Here is a 13,097-nt window from a genome sequence, read left to right as displayed (position 1 = left end):
CTACCACATACTTGGATTAAAGAAAAGATGGTGGACAATGAAAGAATAAATCAAGGTGAAAGCTAGAGATGAGATACCCCATGCTATATCTAACATTAACTAAACAAGGTCTAGACTAAAGCGATGTGTGAAGGGGAATGTTCGATGAGGAGTAAGGCTACAATCATATCCAGTAATTTTTATAGCTCTATCAACTATCTTTAGTAGGAACCCCCATCATGATTGGAGCCTTCTTGTTCATGTTCATAATAAGAGTAATTTTGACCATAGCCATGCTTTTGCAATGAATGATCCCAACAACTAACACTGGGTTGATTTTGGCATTATTCATTGAAGCTCAAGGCTTCACAACAATGGGTGCTCAACCTCACCAACATGTGACCACCCATAGGGCCCTCAGTGTATATGTGTGATCTACATGATAGCATCCCACCAAAATGATTATAGAAGACCCCAAAACAAGGCATGCCACCATTTCCACCCATGGATACTCATTTCCATACTATATCCAGATCCCAACACCATGCTATCAAACACATCACAACCTGCCTTGATTTTATTGTATTGGACAACAATCTCTGGACATGGAACAACAACTTTTCGTCCATTACCAATTTGTCTTTGGACCTCTCCTTCATGCATACCATATACATTTGATGCAAACAAAATAGGCTTCTTATCCATCCAACTACATGCCAACAAGCCATGGTCACGACAGTATGCAAACTTTGAAGTTCCTCTTTCCATGCGCTCAATATTCAACATGTCCTTGCCAGGGAAATGCTTTCGATTAGATATGTATGTTCCTGTTGCACCATATCCCTCATTTGACAAATGCATCAAAAGTTTTACGGAGTTGAACTATCTATCAAAGAATACATGGTGCCCCTTTTGCTTTAAATCCTTAGCAAGTAACGATACAACATGCAATGATAGCTCAGGAGACAAGGAAGCTTATCATATATACGAAAAGAGTAATTATAACCTGTTATCACAGAATCACATAGATTCCACAATTGAATCCCAAATTTGTGTGGCTTTTTGGGATTGTAAACTCGACAAGGATTTAGTTTACATTTTGAGGGAATGATCCTCTCATCAATGGTTACATGCTTTCCACAATTATAATGCAATTGAAAAGTTGCATTCAGTCTTTCCTCTAGAGGTAGTATTTGCCACAACTTGTACTCCTTTATGCCTCTTGTAAGAGGTCTTTGCGCATTATCACGTATATGCAAAAAGCGTTTAATCTATTGGTATTCAGTTTGGCCCATCTTCTCAGCATAGTCAGGATATCTCATGACCCCACATCTATCTCCTCGCCAATAGTACGTCTTGTCAGGCATAAATTGCAAAGCCATGCCAAGAGAAATGCCTAAAAAGCATAAGAACGAGTGTCTATCAAGAGGTACCCATCTGCGAGTCGAGTTAGAGCTCTCCAACACTTTGTTTCTCTTCTCATTTGCATAGCGATTAGTCTCATCCACAATCATATCTACCAAATCAAGCGGGAAGAGAGACAAAAATAACTGAATTTCTGTGAACTCTCGAGGTATTTGTCCCAAATCTCGTCCTACATTATCCAACCATCTTGGCAAGGGCTTGAATGTGCTGGCAGGCTCTTCATGAAGGCCATTGCCACTTACCCAAGAGGGAAAACGTATAGCCACCTCACTTGCATCATCACTTTCATGCAAAACCGGACCTTCAGCCTCAAGTAGCTCATCTTCCACAACATCACCCTCACCAACTGATGTATGTTCATCACTTGAATCCTCTTGCATTGAGTCTCACGAGGTGGCCGACCTCTCACACTAGTATTCTCATTCTTCTTTGCTCTTCTAGGAGCTTTCTTGCTCCTTGATGCATCAGCTTCTTGACTGTGTGTGCCATCCTCATGCCGTCGTGGCCTATACCTCGTCCAAGGATCACCTTCTTTGGTGGTCTCCCTCGCTTTTGTGAGATGATTTGGGAATTTTGCATGTCATTTGTTGGCATATCAGCATATACTATAGCCTCAGAACAAAGACTATGCATAACTGAGTTATCAATGTTCACTGCATTTCTGTCTACATCTTCCAACAACCTGTCACGCATAGATTGCAAACCCACCATCACATCCATTACATGTTGCATATCATCAGCATCCACATCAAGAATTGCATCAGATACTGGCAAACTGTTTTGCATCATTGCATCTCTCTTTAGCCTCTTTTGGACGTCCAACAATCATCAAATATGGCTCTATCATGCGAGCAATCATTGCAGCTGTCTGATTCTTCTATCAAAAGATCTCGTATGCCTTGCCATGTGAGGAAGTATGCATTGGCATCTTCATCAAAAATACATTTGAATAGGTGCTTTTGTGCATTGTACCTGGCTCTATGCTTATGAGCCTATGTATAGAGATCTTATGTATATATCTTATGTAGTGGAGCTTATGCATAAGTAATGCATAGAGTTCTTTATGCATAAGTTTCTTGCATAAATGCTTATATGCATAGAGCGTAGGTACAGAGATCTTATGTATCTCTTATGCACATAATGGAGTTATTATGCTAAGAGACTTATACATAGTTGTAATGTATCAAAATTTTTATTCATAATAGATTCATACATAGCTCTTTAGCATTAGACTTTACATATAAGCTCTTATTCGTAAAAGCCATACATATAGCTCTTACGTATAAGAACTCTAGTGAATAAGAGATCTTATGCAAATCTTCTAGTGAATAAGAGATCTTGTGCATATCTTATACATAGAGCTATTATGCATGAGAGCTCTATGAATACATCTCGTGCATTAAAGCGCTCTCTCTCTCTCTCTCTCTCTCTCTCTCTCTCTCTCTCTCTCTCTCTCTCTCTCTCATATTCATCATGGATACATTGTACCACCTAGGGATGGTCATCGAGGGAGCTCGGTGGAGGGAGATTTTCTCGGCTCTCTCTATACTTTGAACACACTCTCTCTCTCTAACTCTTCCCACCACCTCCCAGCCTAGCTCAGCCGACCTCCCTTTGTTACTCTGTCTATTACCATCTTCTCTTCCTCTCCTCTCTCTCTCTCTCTCTCTCTCTCTCTCCCCCTTCTCTCTCTCTCTCTCTCTCTCTCTCTCTCTCCCTCTCTCCCCCTTCTCTCTCTCTCTCTCTCTCTCTCTCTTTGCTCACTCTCTCTATCCTCCCCCTCTCACTCTCTCTATCCTCATCTCTCTCTATCTATCTATCTATCTATCCTTCTCTTTGCTCACTCTCTCTATCCTCCTCCTCCTCTCTCTCTCTCTCTCTCTCTCTCTCTCTCTCTCTCTCTCTCTCTCTCTCTCTCTCTCTCTCTCTATCCTTCTCTTTGCTCACTCTCTCTATCTACCATCTCTCTCTCCATCCATCTTACATCTCTCCATTGCTTCTCTTTCTCTCTCTCCCTTGCCTCTCTCTCTCTCTCTCTCTCTCTCTCTCTCTCTCTCTCTCTCTCTCTCTCTCTTTGCTCACTTTCTTTCCTCGTGCCTCCTTGTCTCTGTGACCCTTAATCCTCTTTCCTTGTCTATTTCACTAGTAGTCTATTACTGTCTCTCCCCTCTCAACTCATTTTTTCTAATTCTTCTTATCATTCATTTCTTATCACAGTACACTTAACTCATTTTTTGCGTAGAGATCCTTCTTCGAGTCTACAAACTTAACACTACCTTATTCATTCACACAACACAGAAAATGTTAATTCTTTATTACTTTGTATGACATGTTGAGCACAAACATTGTTGAAGCTGTCAATTATATCTTATTGTTGCAAAACCCCAACATACATTGCTCTTGCCCTCTCTCTCTCTCTCTCTCTCTCTCTCTCTCTCTCTCTCTCTCTCTCTTCATGTGTAAAATAAGATCATGACATAATCATAAATAATTGTTAAACCCAATCACTTGCATATTCGTAAACCCAATCACTTGAATATTCGTAAACAAATATGTTCATTGCACTACAATGACATCTTCATCTCAAGACACCTCCACAATGTCCTCTTCATGATCAATATACAAATAATGTCCATGCCTAATTTATGTGCTACCATAGCATAATCTCCACATCCTGCATAAAGCTCTACTATCACTTGCCCTTATTTGCATGTTGCTTTAATAGGCGATCCCAAAAGTCATATCCATATTGACATCCACTTGCAAAGAAAACATTTCTCTAAATTCCACATAATACACAACACCCATAATTTGGAGAACTTATATGTTTATACCATACCTCATTATGCTATCCCATTTGGGCATCTTCCCCAATGCATCGTGGTGCAAGGATCAATAATATAATCAAGTGAGAAAGATTGTGCATGGTTTATTCCAACTATGCTCATGAAGATAGCAGCGAACAAGGGTATATGTTTGCACAATAGTATGAGATGATTTATTGCAATAGAAAGTGATTTTCAATGGCAACCTTTTATGAAAATCATAAGCACCTTTATGATTAATGTTGCTTACCACTTATCCAAATGCCCTTCCAATATTTGTGTACACTACACATTCACTAGGGAGTTTAATACGAATCCATATTGCTTGGCATGCACTATCATGGTTGTCACTTGATACATAGTACCAATGATAATAAGAGAGCCATTGGCATCTAGGATAGTCTCACAAATCATAACCAATAAAAGCTACGTGGCATATACATAAAACATGAGAATTTATACCTAATATATACACAATAACACCTAAGGTCTTAATGTTGAAAAATTCATCTCGATTCCTCACATATACAGAGATTCCATGGTGGGATAATGTCATCGGGGTAGCTATAAATGGAACCTCCTATGGCAAGCTCACTACAATATAATCACACCTTGTGCTTGTAATATTGACACCTTTAATATTAATGTCCAGTTTTCCTTTTTCATGATGTGTAACATATCAAAAAGACGTACTAGCTCCTCTAGACACTCCTGGTTCTAAATTACATGACCTATCTTAACAGAATCCCCAACAAATGCTCTCACCTTTGGGGAAAATCGTGTCTCGCTACACCATGTTCAGAAGAGTTACATATTAATTGTCATTACATGATATAAAAGACACACATTTACTATCCTTACACATGTGTTCACAATTGATTAGTACATATGTCAACACCAAGGCTTCTATAACAGTAGAGAGGAGCTAGCACTTTGATGTTGCATCATGCTTGGAACGTTGAGAACTACTATAGAGGGCGTATGATGAGACACTCCTACAAAGCATACATTTTGTAAGTGCATGCACTACATATATACATTACATTGTCATTCCTCTTTAGTAAAATCATACCTGGAAAATTCATTTGGATTGGTGTCAGAACACCTAGGCAAGGTGCATTATTATGTCGCAATGGTGCATTTGCTGCTTCACCTCTTCCCAAGATTATCTAGACCCATAACTTATTCATCTACGTTAGTATTCCAACTATGTAATAATCAAACTCCTCACCTCTTGCCACAAGAATCTTTGGACCCATAACTATATCATGTACGTTAGTATCTGAACTATTTGATAATAAAACTAATCAATCACGAGTAAAAGAGTGCCTTGCATGTGTTGCTATGTATGACCCACTTCGTCAACTTTTAGGATTGCCTCAATGGGTTGAGTGTTATCCTCAAAATTGCTTTCGTCATACTTTAACATCATCAGAGTCATCTTCTTCCCCTCGTGCCTTTGTTTCTTCCTCTTCCTTCGTGGAATCCTTTTTTGGCACATTCGCCCCTTCATCATCACCATCCTCTTCATCTTCATTAGCCCCTTCATCTTCCAAAAGCCCATTTTCCCCTATGTTAAAGATGTGATTGGTTACGTAGAACTTGAGTCTTCACAATATAAATCACAATTCAAAAAGATATAATGTCTCGATACAACATTCTTGAATGCTGCATTCAGTGTGAACCTAATTATAACATGACATGGTTACAGGTCTACCAAAGCTTCAGAAACCTCGCCATCATATTTGTTCTTCTTGTGCTCAAGGAAAGCAACATCGGGCTTCTTTTCCAGAGGAGGCTACTCATAGAGCCACACGCATACTTGAGCTTATTCATGCTGATCTTGCAGGACTTATGGAAGTACAATCGCTTGGTGGATCCAAGTATTATATGCTTCTTGTGGATGGCTTCTCTCGCAAATCATGGGTTTATTTCTTACCTAAGAAGTCTGATGCTTTTTCTCAAATTCTGAATCACCTTGGATGTTCATCTACTCCGACACTCATCTACTCAGATTCACAGAGTGCTATTGCTTTAGCCAAAATCCAGTTATTCGAGGACGATCCAAACATATTGACGTTCATTTTCATTTTGTTCGTGTGATTGGATTTCTGAAGGTCACATTCAGCTTGAGTATTGTCCTACGAAAGATAATGTTGCTGATTTGTTTACTAAGCCTCTTCCTCGACCTACCTTGGATTATCTTCTTTAACACGTTGGCATTGGTCCTCCCATCTGGACCTGAAGATGAGGTGTTGGATAGGTGTCATCTGCAAATGGTGTCACACTAGTGGCACACTCTTTAGCCTCTAGGCATTTTTGGGATTTATAGCATTCATTTCCATTTTTTCCTATTTACACACTTTTTGGGTGGAGGAACTTTCCTATATATATGAGGCATTGTAGTTCATTTCTAATCAAGTTGGCTAGTGGTTCATTGATGAGTTCTTGAGTACATTGTCTCTTCTCTCATCTCTTCTTTCTCACAAAGTACATTCACAACAAATCTATTCTAGCTTACTATCGCATGCTCTTGGAGTAGGAATTATCATAAATATTCCATTGGACCATTTTCGGACACTCATCCAAGTTGTGGATTTGGACACCCTTGCTTCATAGATTGATCATGCTTGCTTTTGGTGTTTCCTTCTTTTCTATTTGATGTGTATAACTATAGTGGAAGCTCTTGTTAACAAATAGTGCAATGTAGCCATTTATATGGTAGTGATGTGTAGAACTATAGCGGAAACTCTTGTTAACAAATAGCATAATATAGCCATTTATATGGTAGTGATGTGTGGATGTAGACTAATAATAGGTCGAGGCACTTTTTTCCTCTTTAGGAGATTTTTAATCTTAATTGTACACACTCTTATGAGTATTTGTAAGTGACCTCATCATTCTACTCAATTATACTTCACTAATTCTCATCAATCTATATAGAGTGTTGTGCTTCTACCCATCTCTCCTTACTTATTACTGTATATGTGCATGTTCTTACCATGGTCTCAATCCAACAATTGGTATTATCAAAGTAGGTTCTCTTGGATCTCACCCCCTTGTAATCTTCTCCTTTAGATTGACCTATTCTCTTAGGTGGGAAAGTATACCATGTAGTGTTATATTGACTATGTTTCAAGGCATTTCAGGTGCATCCAAGGCTCATTTCACATGCTATATGATTTTTTCTTAACATTCTTCTAGCAAAGTCATAGCACGTAAACTCCATAACCTAGAGTTTAGTGTGACTTTAATGCTCTTCTCCACCATCATCATCATCTACAATAATCCTCTGTGTTTATTATAATCTTCTTTCATGTGTGTGTGTGTGTGTGTGTGTGTGTATATATATATATATGTATATGTATATATATATGTATATGTATATATATATGTATATGTATATATGTGTATATATATATATATATATATATATATATATATATATATGTATGTATGTATGTATGTATGTATGTATGTATGTATGTATGTATGTATGTATGTATGTATGTATACATACATACATACATATATACATACATACATAAATACATACATATATATATATATATATATATATATATATATATATATATATATACACACATATATATATATATATATATATCATCTCTTGCCTTTTAGTGTTAGATGGTGTTAGAGATGGTATATATATATATATATATATATATATATATATATATATATAGAGAGAGAGAGAGAGAGAGAGAGAGAGAAGGGCCTTAAGCTTTGACAACTCTAACACCATCTCTTGCCTTTTAAGGCATAACAAACTACCAAAATTCAAGTAATAACCAAAGTGGACATCCATAGCTCCATGTCACTCATAGCATATGTGGTAGTAAAACTGAACTAGAATCATATGCCAATCTCTCATACTTGTCCAACCTATAAAGCCCATGGTATAGAGTACTAGAGACCACTGTGATGTCTCCATCACTCTAATCACCACGAATTGTACACCTACCATCAACAAATTTGACCCACTAGGCTTGCCCTATCAATGGTAGAGAGTGACAGCACGTTATTTTTTATGCTTAGAACAAAAAAGACTTCATAGAGAGTTATTGTCCCACCATTTTATAGCACAATGCATGTGCTTGTGCATCCCTGCCATCCCACTTGGCTTATTCCTCTACGAGAGGTGTGGAGGTGGTGGATTCTAGAGTTATATCAGAACTTGTATTAGAATCCAAAGTACATGTACTATGCTACTGTAGTGGTGAGACATAGCATGAATCAATGCCAATAACAACATTTCAAAGCCCTATAAATTGGCAAGACCAATACATGGTGCCAATAACAACATTTCAAAGCCCTATAAATTGGCAAGAACAACACATGGTGCATCATATAAGGCCACAATGGGTAGTTTGTCTTACTGAAAAGCATATAAGACCACAATGGGTAGTTGGTTTTACTGAAAAGTATCCCAAAAACATCATTGCCTACCATTTTAACCTGTAAATAACTAGTCTCTGACACAAAATGCAAATAACTCAACTACATATAGTTACTATCAATGCCCACTGATGAATGCCATCAAGATGACAACCACTATCACTGATAACGAAGGAAATCTAGAAAGTGTATGAAAAATTATTGAGTGCAAAGTGTGGAAATGATATTTAGCAGGAATGCAAAAATCGATGATAATGTTGATCATGATGTTGAAGCTATTGATGATGAGCTCAAAGATGCCATGTCGAAGATGATGATGGCCCTGTTTGCACACTAAATGCTTGTAATGTATAAAACCCAAAATCGAACAAGATAGTTCAAAGTGACACTTCCCTTAGAAACTTTACCCCTCTCCTTTAATGGAGAGAAAGTCACTATACACATATCAAAAAAGCTTTTGGTATGTTAGCATGGGCTCTCCCCAATAGAAATGGTCTAGGAGCAAACTAGGTAATCTATTTAAATAATTTTTGGTATGTTAGCATAGAAATGGTCTAGAAGCAAACTAGGTAAGCTATGAAACAATTTTGAAATGGTCTAGGAGCAAACTAGGTAAGCCGTTTAAATAAATTTTGGTATGTTAGCATGGGTTCTCCCCAATAGAAATGGTGTAGGAGTAAACTAGGTAAGCTATTTAAACAATTTTGAAGGGATACATTTATTATTGGTGTCATAAAGTTTATAAGAAGGGTTGAGGAAGTTCTTGAAAAGACTACACAACATCAAGGTTATACATTTTGAGTCTAAGAGAAAAGAGTGGGTAGCAACGTTGATGCAATGTTTGCCTTATTCTATATTCGAGTTTACTTGGAATGTACAAACATTGTTTGTTTAGTATCATCATTAGACAATGTATTATCTAAGTACTAGACTTTTTCCAACTTTGCCAATCTTTACTTGTTAAAAGGGTGAGCTACTACAAAAGATTCAAGGCTAGCTTTGCAAACATCAACCAAGTTTTTTGGGCATTGAAGCTATCAAAAGTCTTTGAATAGGAGCAAGTCCCATGAATATCTAAAGGAAGCAAGTCCCATGATTCAAGGCTAGCTTTGCAAACATCAACCAAGTTTTTTGGGCATTGAAGCTATCAAAAGTCTTTGAATAGGAGCAAGTCCCATGAATATCTAAAGGAAGCACTCTTATGCGGCATGGGGGGGCCAACACAATTGATAGTCATGCACAATGATAAATTGTAATGCTAAAATTAAGGATAAATGAAGCCATAAATTCATTAATTATCTTTGCATTCAATTTTATTTATCGAGAGGCATTTGGATATTTTTACATAGGTAGTGCCTTTGAGTCCACATAAAGACGCTTTCAGTACAAAGAAGGGGGGGTGTCAGGGTCGAGTTGGGATTATATGGGAATTGACTCTATAACTCTTCCAACAATGTTACTCCTATACACCTCTAGCCGCTCTCTACAAAGGTAACCACTAGATCTATACGCCTCTAGTTGCTATACAAAGGTAACCACAACATCTATGCACCTCTAGTTCCTGTACAAAGGTAACCACTATATCTGCTAGGGATTTCATAAAGAGAAGAGTGTAGAAGAGAGGATGAGCAAGCTCCCTTGAATGGAAATGTAGTAAAAACAATTATTAAGTTAAAAACTAGTAGAAAATGGTTATTGCATAAAGTTACAAGCCACAAGTACAATTATATTTTAGAGGTAGTTAGAAGGAGTGGAGGGACTTTGAGTTCCAAACTACCACATACTTGGATTAAAGAAAAGATGGTGGATAATGAAAGAATAAATCAAGGTGAAAGCTAGAGATGAGATACCCCATGCTATATCTAACATTAACTAAACAAGGTCTAGACTAAAGCGATGTGTGAAGGGGAATGTTCGATGAGGAGTAAGGCTACAATCATATCCAGTAATTTTTATAGCTCTATCAACTATCTTTAGTAGGAACCCCCATCATGATTGGAGCCTTCTTGTTCATGTTCATAATAAGAGTAATTTTGACCATAGCCATGCTTTTGCAATGAATGATCCCAACAACTAACACTGGGTTGATTTTGGCATTATTCATTGAAGCTCAAGGCTTCACAACAATGGGTGCTCAACCTCACCAACATGTGACCACCCATAGGGCCCTCAGTGTATATGTGTGATCTACATGATAGCATCCCACCAAAATGATTATAGAAGACCCCAAAACAAGGCATGCCACCATTTCCACCCATGGATACTCATTTCCATACTATATCCAGATCCCAACACCATGCTATCAAACACATCACAACCTGCCTTGATTTTATTGTATTGGACAACAATCTCTGGACATGGAACAACAACTTTTCGTCCATTACCAATTTGTCTTTGGACCTCTCCTTCATGCATACCATATACATTTGATGCAAACAAAATAGGCTTCTTATCCATCCAACTACATGCCAACAAGCCATGGTCACGACAGTATGCAAACTTTGAAGTTCCTCTTTCCATGCGCTCAATATTCAACATGTCCTTGCCAGGGAAATGCTTTCGATTAGATATGTATGTTCCTGTTGCACCATATCCCTCATTTGACAAATGCATCAAAAGTTTTACGGAGTTGAACTATCTATCAAAGAATACATGGTGCCCCTTTTGCTTTAAATCCTTAGCAAGTAACGATACAACATGCAATGATAGCTCAGGAGACAAGGAAGCTTATCATATATACGAAAAGAGTAATTATAACCTGTTATCACAGAATCACATAGATTCCACAATTGAATCCCAAATTTGTGTGGCTTTTTGGGATTGTAAACTCGACAAGGATTTAGTTTACATTTTGAGGGAATGATCCTCTCATCAATGGTTACATGCTTTCCACAATTATAATGCAATTGAAAAGTTGCATTCAGTCTTTCCTCTAGAGGTAGTATTTGCCACAACTTGTACTCCTTTATGCCTCTTGTAAGAGGTCTTTGCGCATTATCACGTATATGCAAAAAGCGTTTAATCTATTGGTATTCAGTTTGGCCCATCTTCTCAGCATAGTCAGGATATCTCATGACCCCACATCTATCTCCTCGCCAATAGTACGTCTTGTCAGGCATAAATTGCAAAGCCATGCCAAGAGAAATGCCTAAAAAGCATAAGAACGAGTGTCTATCAAGAGGTACCCATCTGCGAGTCGAGTTAGAGCTCTCCAACACTTTGTTTCTCTTCTCATTTGCATAGCGATTAGTCTCATCCACAATCATATCTACCAAATCAAGCGGGAAGAGAGACAAAAATAACTGAATTTCTGTGAACTCTCGAGGTATTTGTCCCAAATCTCGTCCTGCATTATCCAACCATCTTGGCAAGGGCTTGAATGTGCTGGCAGGCTCTTCATGAAGGCCATTGCCACTTACCCAAGAGGGAAAACGTATAGCCACCTCACTTGCATCATCACTTTCATGCAAAACCGGACCTTCAGCCTCAAGTAGCTCATCTTCCACAACATCACCCTCACCAACTGATGTATGTTCATCACTTGAATCCTCTTGCATTGAGTCTCACGAGGTGGCCGACCTCTCACACTAGTATTCTCATTCTTCTTTGCTCTTCTAGGAGCTTTCTTGCTCCTTGATGCATCAGCTTCTTGACTGTGTGTGCCATCCTCATGCCGTCGTGGCCTATACCTCGTCCAAGGATCACCTTCTTTGGTGGTCTCCCTCGCTTTTGTGAGATGATTTGGGAATTTTGCATGTCATTTGTTGGCATATCAGCATATACTATAGCCTCAGAATAAAGACTATGCATAACTGAGTTATCAATGTTCACTGCATTTCTGTCTACATCTTCCAACAACCTGTCACGCATAGATTGCAAACCCACCATCACATCCATTACATGTTGCATATCATCAGCATCCACATCAAGAATTGCATCAGATACTGGCAAACTGTTTTGCATCATTGCATCTCTCTTTAGCCTCTTTTGGACGTCCAACAATCATCAAATACGGCTCTATCAAGCGAGCAATCATTGCAGCTGTCTGATTCTTCTATCAAAAGATCTCGTATGCCTTGCCATGTGAGGAAGTATGCATTGGCATCTTCATCAAAAATACATTTGAATAGGTGCTTTTGTGCATTGTACCTGGCTCTATGCTTATGAGCCTATGTATAGAGATCTTATGTATATATCTTATGTAGTGGAGCTTATGCATAAGTAATGCATAGAGTTCTTTATGCATAAGTTTCTTGCATAAATGCTTATATGCATAGAGCGTAGGTACAGAGATCTTATGTATCTCTTATGCACATAATGGAGTTATTATGCTAAGAGACTTATACATAGTTGTAATGTATCAAAACTTTTATTCATAATAGATTCATACATAGCTCTTTAGCATTAGACTTTACATATAAGCTCTTATTCGTAAAAGCCATACAT

The 13,097-nt window shown here is 38.0% G+C and overlaps 2 pseudogenes; both read right to left on the bottom strand.

The window, feature by feature from the left end:
• Window positions 1-441: 441 nt before the first annotated feature.
• LOC147618833 (uncharacterized) lies at window positions 442-1,784 on the bottom strand (annotated as a pseudogene).
• A 3,860-nt stretch (window positions 1,785-5,644) lies between these two features.
• Window positions 5,645-12,208, bottom strand: LOC147618832 (uncharacterized; annotated as a pseudogene).
• Between the last annotated feature and the right edge of the window lie 889 nt (window positions 12,209-13,097).

Source organism: Cibotium barometz, chromosome 34 (assembly GCF_041138505.1).
Source record: "Cibotium barometz isolate CiBa-2024 chromosome 34, ASM4113850v1, whole genome shotgun sequence".
Lineage (NCBI taxonomy): Eukaryota > Viridiplantae > Streptophyta > Polypodiopsida > Cyatheales > Cibotiaceae > Cibotium > Cibotium barometz.
This window is presented reverse-complemented; position numbering and strand designations above follow the sequence as displayed.